Source organism: Mycetomoellerius zeteki, unplaced genomic scaffold (genome assembly GCF_001594055.1).
Source record: "Mycetomoellerius zeteki isolate Tzet28-1 unplaced genomic scaffold, Tzet1.0 scaffold79, whole genome shotgun sequence".
NCBI classification, from domain to species: domain Eukaryota; kingdom Metazoa; phylum Arthropoda; class Insecta; order Hymenoptera; family Formicidae; genus Mycetomoellerius; species Mycetomoellerius zeteki.
The window spans coordinates 599,432-611,229 of NW_017257819.1; positions in this window are offsets into that span (position 1 = coordinate 599,432).

Genomic DNA, 11,798 nt, shown 5'->3' on the forward strand with positions numbered 1-11,798 from the left:
GAATGGTAATGACATTGAAGCAAAATATACAATATTTTTATAGATTTATTAATGAAAGTTACCAAAAAAAGAATAGTAGAATTAAAATGTTGCAATTTTTTAATAATTGAAAAAAATACTCAGTTTGTGCGCATTGTAACGAAAAGCGTTGAATTTGTCTTTCTAGAAGTGCCGCTAGATGGTGTCGGTTCTCGTATGTAAAATTTAATCGTGTTCTCTCTATACTCTATATAACTAGGTTTACGTAGGTTACGTTCCAAAACTCTGTCGATCCGAATATCATTTTATTCTTGTTATTTACCGAATATTAAACAAGGGTAAAAGATATTCGAAGTTGACAGTTTCAAGTTTTGGAACGCATCCATAATCAAAGCTTAGATCATCTGCAGACATGTCACATTTGTACATGGTTTTCGCATTTATTTTAGTACATGCATTGTATTTTTGTACTAACGTGGGGCTATAAATAATGAACTCTAATAAAATATTAAATTTTAATGAACAGTAATGAAATCTTAATGAATTTTTAATGAATTGTAATGAAATCTGAATGAAATAATATTGAAAGTGGGTCAATTAATATAGAATTCAATATAAAGTTCAGTAATATTTCATCGTTATTCATTACAATTACAATTAACATTTTTCATCATTCATTACAATTTAGAAAAAAATTTCCATCAGGGTTAAGATTCTATTACTTAAGATGGTCTTAAAATAATAATTATGAATACCGGCTTTGTGGTCTGTTTTTATTTTAAGACCGTCTTAAGTAATGTCTTAAGATGCTAATAAGGCTCTCTGATTTGTTCATAGCATCTTAAGATTGTAGTCAAGACAGTCTTAAAACTAGTATCGAGTATGAATACCGGCTTGTAATTGATTCATGACATCCTAAGACTGTATTTAAGACAGTTATAAATATAAAAATTGACTATGAATACCGGCATAATATATTTTAATTACAGTAATTACTGACCTTGCAAGCAAAGTAGACTGTAGCTAGATTTCTCATGAAACACGTGACACATCTCTTCCAGTTTTCCACAGACACTTTATTATTGAATAATATAAATCCTATATATGTGTTTGTGTATTGGAAGTTCCGACAACCATGTTCTTCGTGGAAAGTATATCGTAGCAAATGTATTAATCGCAAAGTAATTGGAATTGTTGAGAAGCCTTAATCATCCAGAAACGCACACATCGCATCGACAGCTATTCCATGTAAAAATAAAAATGTGCATAACGTATGGCCATATAATGTAGAGTCATTTTTTCAATAGTCATATAACAATCGGTCGTGATAGCCGTGCATTTATATTATAATGAGCGATGAAAAGTGACGTGAAAAGAATATATTAGAATAGACGTTTTATACCTTTGTTACGTACTTCACGAGAGAAACAAGTAGATTGAAAAAAATAGGTACTTTAGTGAAGAAAGTGACGCAAAGTATATATTGATATTTTTGCCTACATAAAATTGAGCCGTCTCGCATTTTTTCATTCAGAAAATATCATATTTTTCCATTTGACGCCTATTATGCCTTCCCGACAGTGTCTCTTATATCACCAAGTAGCAGTCCCCAGGTTTCTTCCATGGCTTTCTTTTTTTTTAATACATTTGTTCGTATGTACTTTGTAAGCAAAAAGAGAAAGAAAGAGAGTACGCATCTTGAAGTTGTCTGGGATAATTAAACTTGAGATTTTTTTGTGTGTACTTCATCGTGCTTTGTATACCAATTGTATTCATTTGTTATTGTATAGCGTAATATACAATATCTTTATTGTACGCGGCGAATGCGGTTACTGTATAGCAAATATACAACTTATGTCAATACTTTTTTTCGTCTCTTTTTGTCTGTCAACGTTATATTCTGTAGTTTTATAATACGGCTTTCTCTTTTTATCTTTAGATGTGGGTTACTTTTTTCTTATGAATATATTTGAGTTTTTAAAAAATTGAATGAATCGTAAAACTTACGATACAAATTGCGCGATTTGTTCGAAAGTAATTGTAAGATAGATCCCCCAAAGGTAAATCGTGAAAACATTGCCCAATAATAGCATTATAAACTGATGATAATTTTATAATAACTGCACTAAGATGATTCTTCATAACGCAACAGTTTTGTCAGAAAAAATATTTCTAAATGATATTTGTCAAAAATTAGACAAATCCAATTTGAGATGTAAATATTTTTTACTTTCAATAATATAATAAAGGAAATGTCGGCAGCATAATGAAGAAACAAATTAGGATACGTTATCCAATTATTTTCAAATGCTTGACGAACTTTCAAAGGATCGGTTCATATGTAGCCTAAAAGCCATTTAACTCTAAAATTTTTAATTTAGTCGTTTATAATATTTCATGTTGCAATATTTCTACATTATAATTTAAGAATGTCACCGGATTTCCTATTTATAAATATCTTGATACTAGAGGCCAATTGGGGATTGTCAATATCATACAGATATCATACTAATAGCGTTTTCGAATGGAGTGGATTTGAATCCGATCCGGTTCGGTTAACTCATGTTTGACCCGAAAGTAATCTCGTCCAATCAGAAATCAAAGTAAAGTATGTGACGTCATCGATCCGACCCAGGTCATTAGATTCAAACCCACTCCATTCGAAAACGCCATAATTTTACGATGAATCGGTAGTCTATAGTCTTAAAAATTGGTTGCTGGTCAACTCTATCGATTATTATCCTTTAGATTCGCTTCCGACTTACCGATTACAGATTACCGACTCATTGTAGAATCAACATTATATTTATATTTAATATTTGTTTCAAACTCTACTCTTTCACAGTAACGTGAAACTAACGCGCTGAATGAAGATAAATCGGTTCAACCAGGTTCAACCCACGAAACATATTAAATAAAGAAATTGAAGTAAAGCTTTATAGTTTATTTCTCTCTGTTTCAAGAAAACGAAACAAAGATCATTAACCGCAGAGTTCTACACGCGAGGTATCTCTTGTTTGGATGTTGGGTTTAAATGATACTTTCGAGTATGTACTTGTACATATCTCGTAACATGACCGGATACAGACTTCGGTCGCTCAAATTCGCTTCTCTGAGATATCCGTATGAAATCATATATATATATATATTTTATATGGATTCGTAATGGGTCGTATTCGTCGCCGCCGGCGATATCTATGGCGATCGCGACAACTCGGCCACGGTACGGTCACGGCCACGGCCACGGTCACGGTCTATTCCGTCACTTCTCCTCTGATCCTCTCTCTTTTCCTCGCGTGCGCATGCATTCTCTCTGCCGGTCAGCGAACTTGGCTATAACGTCGCGTTCACACAGCACGCGTGCACGACGTGGTATACCTGGCCTACACCGTACGTTTGCGCCGAAGAATATATATATAATACATATATCATACATAAACAGCGAGATGACGCGACAAAGCGTGTAATTAAGATATACGGAAAGTGAAAAATCACAATCTGTATCTATTTCTCTTTCTATCCTGCCTTCCTTCCTGTCTCTATCTCTCTTTTTTTCTCTTTTTCTGATATCTACTCTTATTTTTTCAATTTTCGATCATGCACTATCATAACCGATATTAATTATCGGCGAGTTGGACTTTAAGGAGATGCTGGAGTGATCAAATTGGCTACGTTTACACCGTGCGCTTAGTCCGCGACCTATACGATAGGTGTCTTTGTTTAATATACAGGATAAACAAAGAAATCTATTGTATAGGCCGCGGCCTAAATGCACGGTGTAAACGTAGCCATTAATTCATTAATTTCTTGACATAGACCTTTCTTCATGTTTTTCTCGATGTAGTACTTTCTATGGCTCAGGTGTCGATGTGTTCAAATTTTTTGTATATAAGAGTTTCAGTATACGTTATTTGTCTATTCTCCGCCGGCTCTTTTTTTAAACAATAAAATTATTGTACTGTTTCATTCTTGTGTAAGGAATAATCTGTGATTGTCTCAATTAGGAGCGGAGTTTTTATCCCGATCTTATTTTTAAAATCGTTTTAACTATCTTGAGTATATACAATCTCATGCTGCGTAGTCATTTTCATTGATTGGATTTTTAGAACTCATCTGAGATTGGAGTCGGAATGATCTTGAACATAGGACTACGAATGAATATCGCTCCGGGATAAAAAGCAAAGGGAAGACATTATACACTTTCCTAGATTTGGAGCGCAGCAAGAAATCGAAGGACTCGCGCAGGGTGTGACATTCCCGCGCATATTCAATCGGAGACCATTGATGCGATGGCATTATACAGTCACGGGATAAAGATTTAACAATAAGATCGCGGAAAATCCGCTAAAGATAGTCATTTTCTAAAAGCTAATATCGTTAGAAGTTTCGATGTCATTGATTTCATCCATGTTGATAGCGTAACAATGCGAGCGATCGTCAACGTCAGGCAAAAAGTCTCGTAATTGAGGTGAGCAAGTTGTAAAAGAAGTTGAATCGTCATCTCTAGCGTTGCCGTGAATACAATAAGATATTCTTTGTTGTGAGAATGGCTGCGTTCAGCAGAGAAAATTGATCAGTAGACTCAGTGATTCTTTAATATGATTTATTCTTTTGCCTTTAATTCTTCGCTGGATTTAAGTGTAGGAACCAATCATATTAAAGAACCGCTAACCGATTAGTTTTCTCTGCTGAACGTAACCATTGATCAGATTTCTCTGCTAAACACAATCATTGCGTCTCGCTGCCCTTTAATTTTGTTGTGAAACTGTGCACACGTCTGCATGTACAATACGTTATATTTGGTATCTCGGCTTCGATGGCTCAGCGAATTCGGTGCATTGCGAGTTGAAAGCGGTATTGTTCTCCTTTCGTAAATTGAATCACGATTCTTCAAGCTCGTGATCGAATCGTAAGATAAGGCTTCTGAGTAGTAGTTGCGCATTGAACAAGTCATCGAAACTCGTCCGAGATGCAACTTGTCATCAGCGAGTTAGCAATACGCTTTCGAGAATTGTGCACGTGTCTCGTGATGAATATACGAGGCAAGCGCAATTATTATATTACACGGAGCTGTATTGTTTCGCGGATCATAAATGCGTTTTAAACAGAAATCACGAATGGTAGCGATCTCGGAAAAAATTTAATTATCGAATAGATCTTTCAAAAGTTCGAGGATGCCTTTCTCGAAATCTCCGTTGCAGATTTGCCTATTATAAGCCGTTCAAAATTCAAATTTCAATCTACTAATTGAGATGAGCGGTAGTTACAGCCCATATAGAATAGGCTAAGTTATATTCCTATGTATGTATGTGATTTTGATACTCGGAAATTCTAGTTTTTATTTGTCTTCCACCATGTGATGCACTACAACACGAAATCTTGTAGACAACGTTACTTATGGAAGAACCTGGAAGCGAATTCTTCTGTAGTTCGATAAATCTACGGAGTTTATTTGTACTATAAAACGACAGTTTTACATTAGAGTTTCTAAAAATATTGTTAAACCGGTTAGAAATAAAAGTCAAATATAGGAATGGAAAGTTACTTTTTAAAAGTAACTATTACCGCGCGAATAAAAAAGTTTTAACTAATTTATACCGTTACTAGTTATTGATTCTCAAAAATAATCTATAGTAACGGTAATAATGGACATAAAAAGTAACGAGTTACTTTTTATAATTGACAAGCGACAGCCAAAACCTGTTAGAGGGTCACTCATGGTCATGACAACATATGTCAAGGTTAAAGGGCTGTTTTCCTTCATCTGCCATATTTACCAAAAAAAGATAACGTCGTTATCAGTTTGTTACTAAAAAAAGTAATTTGTAACGATAACGGCATTACAAATAACGTGTTACTTCCATTACCTGAATGTAGTAAAATAAGAAATCGTCAAATTCCGTATTATCATTGTTCTGTTTTTTAAATTATTTGACAAAAAAACATTTTAAAGAATATTTAAGACGTTTTTTTATTGTTTCAAAGATAAAGTCCATAGAATAATCGTCTTTGAGAAGAATGCAATAAGTTCCAAGTTCTTCATATAAAATTTCAGATGGGAGAGATAAAAGTTCTGTATATAAGTCTCATGACTGTACCATCTGAGAGATAGAGTGCCATAAAAGAAAGTTAAATATCTGTCGGAAAACGATGGTGAAACTTATTATAAGTCAATAGAGAGATGTTTTCTTATATTATAGGCGTCATATTTTTGTAATTAGGAATTTATAATTTATTAGTTCATAGTTTATAATGAATAATTTATAGTTAATAGTTAATAAATTTTAATTTATAGTTTATAAGATATTTTATAGATAGATATTTATTTCTGTAATTCTGTATAATTTGAAATTGCAACACTAAAGAGCGTAAATGCTGATAATCATGAAATCAAGAAACAGAAAATATTGCGGGCGATACTTCCTGCTTAACGTGTTGTCGAACATGATTTGCGGTGCAATAAAACAAATAAGAAAACGAAGAAAAAGTAGGAAAAGGAGGACAGACGCTTTGGCTGAAAACGACGATGCGTTTCCGGAAACCGAACGATCTCGAGTGGACGTTCTTGTTAGATACGCTCGAAAAAGCCCCCGATTCTCTGAACCAAATCAAATTAAGTCGCGACTATCCGACTAATTAAAGACGGACTTTTTTAATTGGACGCTCAGCTTGAACAGCTCGAAACTCATAATAAGTTATTCACTCGTTGTTGTCATGGATTGATTTGTTGAATTTAACGAGATTTGACAATATTTAATGACGGTTATTAATGCGAAAAAAGAGGTTTTACCTTCATTCAAAAATATGGAGCAGAATCTCTGGAAAATATCAATAATCTTCAGCAAATGTAGACTCTATCAAAGTCGACAAGTTTTTAATTGTAATGGTATCGAGATTAATAAGCCTGGAATGTAATAAGAAAAAAATAAATGCATCGCATTCATTTTCATTCAAAAATTCTATACTACGTGTCCAGGAAACGGTGAAGGACAAAGATTCGTCAGAATCTTCGTTGTTATCATATATCGGATGTGTGATATCATTGGCTGCATTCAACAGAAAAAGCAGCTTTGCAACTGTTGTAAAATTCTTGAATATGATTGGTTTATACATTTAGATCCAATGAGGAACTAAGGGCAAGACCGATCATATTAAAGAATTTTTTACAACAATTGCAAAGCTGCTTTTTCTGCTGAACGCAGCCAATGTTTTGTGCACTGTCATTGGAAAGCAAACAAGCACCTATTAGAGGAAATCGAATTAGATTGAATCCGTCCGATTAAACTTGTCCATCAATCTCCGTCTGTTGGAAATCTGCATATCCAAGAAACCCAGTTCCGAATCTGGAACAGATCTACTTAGAGAAAAAGACTTATACTTAATAGTAGTAAAACTATAAAAGTGATAACTGTATAAGTTTTATACAGAGTATCAATATTCTTATTATAACTATAAAATAGTTTATTTAACTATTCAGATAGCAAAATGCTAGCAATTTGTTGGTAAATTGGTAGCAAATTCGATTAGATTCCTAAAAACTCCGTAGCAATTTCTCTATTTATATTAAGTTACGATTATCGACATAGTCTGTTGATATGCTGTGCTAGCAGATTGGTGGCAGAATCGAGCAAAAGCACTGCAAATTAATCCTGTTTCTGCTGCTAAATTGTTGATGCATGTTAACAAGCTTTGTCATATTTCTGATGATAGTGTGCCGACATTGACAGATATGACAGATACATTCTGTGTGAAATTTGTTGTCTTTCGATCATCAGAAATAGATAGCATACTCTGCTCAAAATTTGTTTCCACAGACTTGGCTATCTACAGGGTATATACTCGTATACTCGTATATATGGTATATCGTAGGGCACGTAGAAAAAATAATAAAACCACTTTTGTTACACAATTTGAGTAGACGCTATCGATTGAAAGTATGTAGAAAGTATGTACTTGATCGGTTCAGCCGTTATTGAGATTCAATAATCTCAATTCTCCGCAACTCGCAGCCTCGCGTAAAGGAATCACGGTAGTATCGTTGCGCTTGTCTTAGATACTACCGTGTCTCCTGGATATATACATATATAGGTATATTGTATATATACAGGGTTGGCAAATGTTATTTTTCAGTTAAGCTGGAAACACAATGAAAAATACAGGCAATAGGAACAGGGAATAAGAGATTTCAACCTATCAGAAAACGTCCATTCTAGTATATGCATTATGATTTATGATAGGTTGAAATTTGTTATTTCCTGTTCCTATTGCCTGTACTTTTTATTGTGTTTTCAGCTTTACCTTTATAGTTACTACCACGTACATATTTTTCTTTGATTGTGGGTATCCGTTTTTTTTTTTTTTTTCCGAGAATCTCGAGTCGATTGACGAGAGAGACGATTTACTATCGCACGCATCGTCGAATTCCACCTGGCGATAAATCGTCGATTACGTGGAGTGCGACGAGATGGATTGAGCACTCAGCGAGATTTAGCTCGGCAAGATTCTTCACGATCTTGCTATTTCTCTGCGGTACCTAATCTCGTTACCGCAGCGACGAAAAGGTGATCGGAAATGAAAAGAAAGCCAAAATATGTCTGGCTATTATCATGATACATCAAGGAGAAGAGGTGAAACGAGAAAAGAGTCAAGAGAGGAATCCAATTCGAGATTTCAAAGCTTTGTATTTAATACGTTGGGTGCGATTAAAATCTCACGACGAATACTTTGAAGTATTTGAATGAACAATCAGAATGTTTTGAAGTATTTGATTAACCAATCAGGAAAAAGCATTTTACGAATTGCCTAATAAAAATGCTTCAATTAAAGCATTTTATTGTAGTATCACGTTAACTGTATCGATAGACTATATCTATCATTAAGTGTCAGTCACAAATGATAGATATAGTCTAGATATAGTCAGACTTTTCAGCGGCAATCATTATGATTGTCATGTCACAACCCACACAGCACACTTTATCCTGAGAATTCCAAATTGTCCTGACAAAGCAATCTTACGGATATCCCATCCGCGATATCCAAAGAAAATATCGTAAGATATCATAGGATATTCTATTAATATTTTAAGATCTTAATAGGATATCTTAAAATACCTATCATAAATTCAAATCTCTCCACCACACAGTTCTCCAAGAAATATCCTAGAATGCACAGATTTGTACAACAAATGTTTGCAATAATTGCAATTGGAGAGTGTCAGAATTAAAAGATTAGAAGTATAGAATGTCATAGTTATTTTGGACACAAACAATATGACGTACTGCGTGCCAATTAAGATATATTTCATATGAAGCTTACAAAGATTTTTATTATACTGAATGTTATACTAAGACCGTATTCGAAAACATTACTCCGATGCCCCCATGTATCATCCTATCTTTGTTTAACATTGGGTGAACAACAACGACAAAACGATACACTGAGGCACTCGGATAATATTTCCGAACGCAGCCTAAGAATAATAAATTAAGAATAATAAATAAGCTCAAGAATATATAAATTACAAGATGTGACATATATTATTTCAAATTAATCTTTTATTTCATTATGTAATAATAGGACAACAATTTATTTCTCGCTTCCATAATATGAAATCCTAAAACATTTCTCTTTTATTTTAGATAACAATCACATATACACACGCATATATATACTTGTGATATCTCATGGAGTTCCTTGGATGTCGTCTAAGACGTCCGTAGGACCTCACATATGCGGACACTTGTACATTCGCAGGATATTCGTTGGATAACTGAGATCATCCACGGATATCACAAGATTATCGCGATATCCCAAAATGACGTCCGTTGGACATTCCTAGGATAAAGTGTGCTGTGTGAGAAAAGTATCGTATTCTTTAAAAGACATAAAAGACAATGTTTCTTCAAAATTCTTGTGTAACGTTCTGAATATCGATCTCGTCCTCGGAGCGTAACTCGCGCTCGAAAATAGCGCGGAATTGCTATCATTATCGTACGATGACGACTGACCGGCCGACCGGTCAGCATCGTCAGCAACGCGAGGATCTCGAACGAGGTTCACCGCCCCTATGGAAACCTAACCTTACAGCCGACAGTTCGATGCGCATTCACCCCTTACGCGCTACCCTCTCTCTTCCTCTTCTTCCTCCTCCTCCTCCTCTCTCCTCTCTCTCTCTTTCTCTCTCCTCTTTCATTCTACTTCGTGCCGGAGTCAGCTGCGAGCGATGGGCCCAAACCGGTTTCGATCCGCTCGCATCCATCGAACAAATACTGCGCGAATTTGTTTATTATTGTACGTTTTACATGGCTCAATTCACTAAGGTTATAACATCTGATGTTAATATAACTAATGACGTTAGATGTTGTGGAAACGATGAAGTTACGACATCGATGTAATAACGTTATCGTAAAATACAGTTCACATGGCATCTAACACGTCAGGAAATTATAACTAGGGATGCACAAGACATTTTTTCTGGATATCCGGTGAATTCCTAATTATAACATCGAATGTTATAACTTCGGCGTAAATCGAGTCGTGTAAACGTAGTCTGTGGCTGTTTCTCAGCTAGGACACAGAACATTACACTGTAATGTAAGGTACTTGCTGGAACGCAGTTTAGTTTCATAGTGTAACATCAGAATGCATTGTAGTCTTCCATTCTTATTATATATATTCTTATGATTATATTTAGCGTATCAATAATAGATTTATGATTTTTATTTAGACTTAAGTTTTAATTTTTTCAGAATTGACGATTTTTGACGGTTTTATTGCAAAATAAATACAGCTATCAAGTAACTTTTTGAAAAGTTGATAACATTGACATATTTTACACGCTCGTACTTAGCTTTTTACAGTGTCGAGCAGTGCAACACTAATGTGTCACATATACATAGTTGAACACTTTGGGAGCTTTCCAGCAAAGGCACAAATCGATACAAGAATCATTCTGTCTTTAATTGTTTCTTACTGATTATTGAACAAGGATAGGAAGACTCTTGTGTCAATTTGTGTCTCTTGCTGGAAAGCTCTCTTTATGTAAGAAAAAAATGCGTGTAATTTTACATGGAAATTACATGTCCATGTAAAATTACACACATTTTTTTCAGTGTAATACTGTGTCTTACACAAAGAGAGCTTTCCAGCAAGAGACACAAATTGACACAAGACATTGTTGACAATTGACATTAATCCTTGCTTTTCGGAGATCGGAAAAATTTCAGATTTACGACGCTTTGCATCTGGATTGCCTGTGCAATTTTACGGTAAATAGTGTTACTCCGATACAGAGATTGGTGCGCGAGACAAAGTCCGTGGCAATGCGCGAAATCCATTAAAGTTCATACTCACCATCAGTAAAGCCTATTCTACAATTATGTGCTTTTTGTCTTCTCCTTTTTGCTATTTTTTTACATCTTTTTGCTTCTTATCCGGTTTTTTGTTTTACGTCGCCTGAGATAAAAAATTAACGAACTTCGGAAGAAAACTACAGAAAACAGTAACAAGAGATACAATTGTTAAAACGTTCACAAAGGGAAGAAAAAAAGCAAGAAATGGGGAGCATAGAATAGGCTTAAAAGTTTGGACGATCGCGATTCTTTCTCAAATAAAAAAAAAACAGAAAATGTTCTCATCTCAGCGTTTAAACTTTCAAAGTCCTCCACGCGAGGGTGTCGTCGCCATCGCTAGAAAACCGCGGGAGGCAAAGCAGCCCCCCACCCTTGCACGCTCTCATCGCGTCGTCGCGTTGGGGCCTACTAGCTAGCGACGCAGCGGGCCTCAGCAGTCAGCTCGCTCGGCTTCGGCTCATCTTGGCT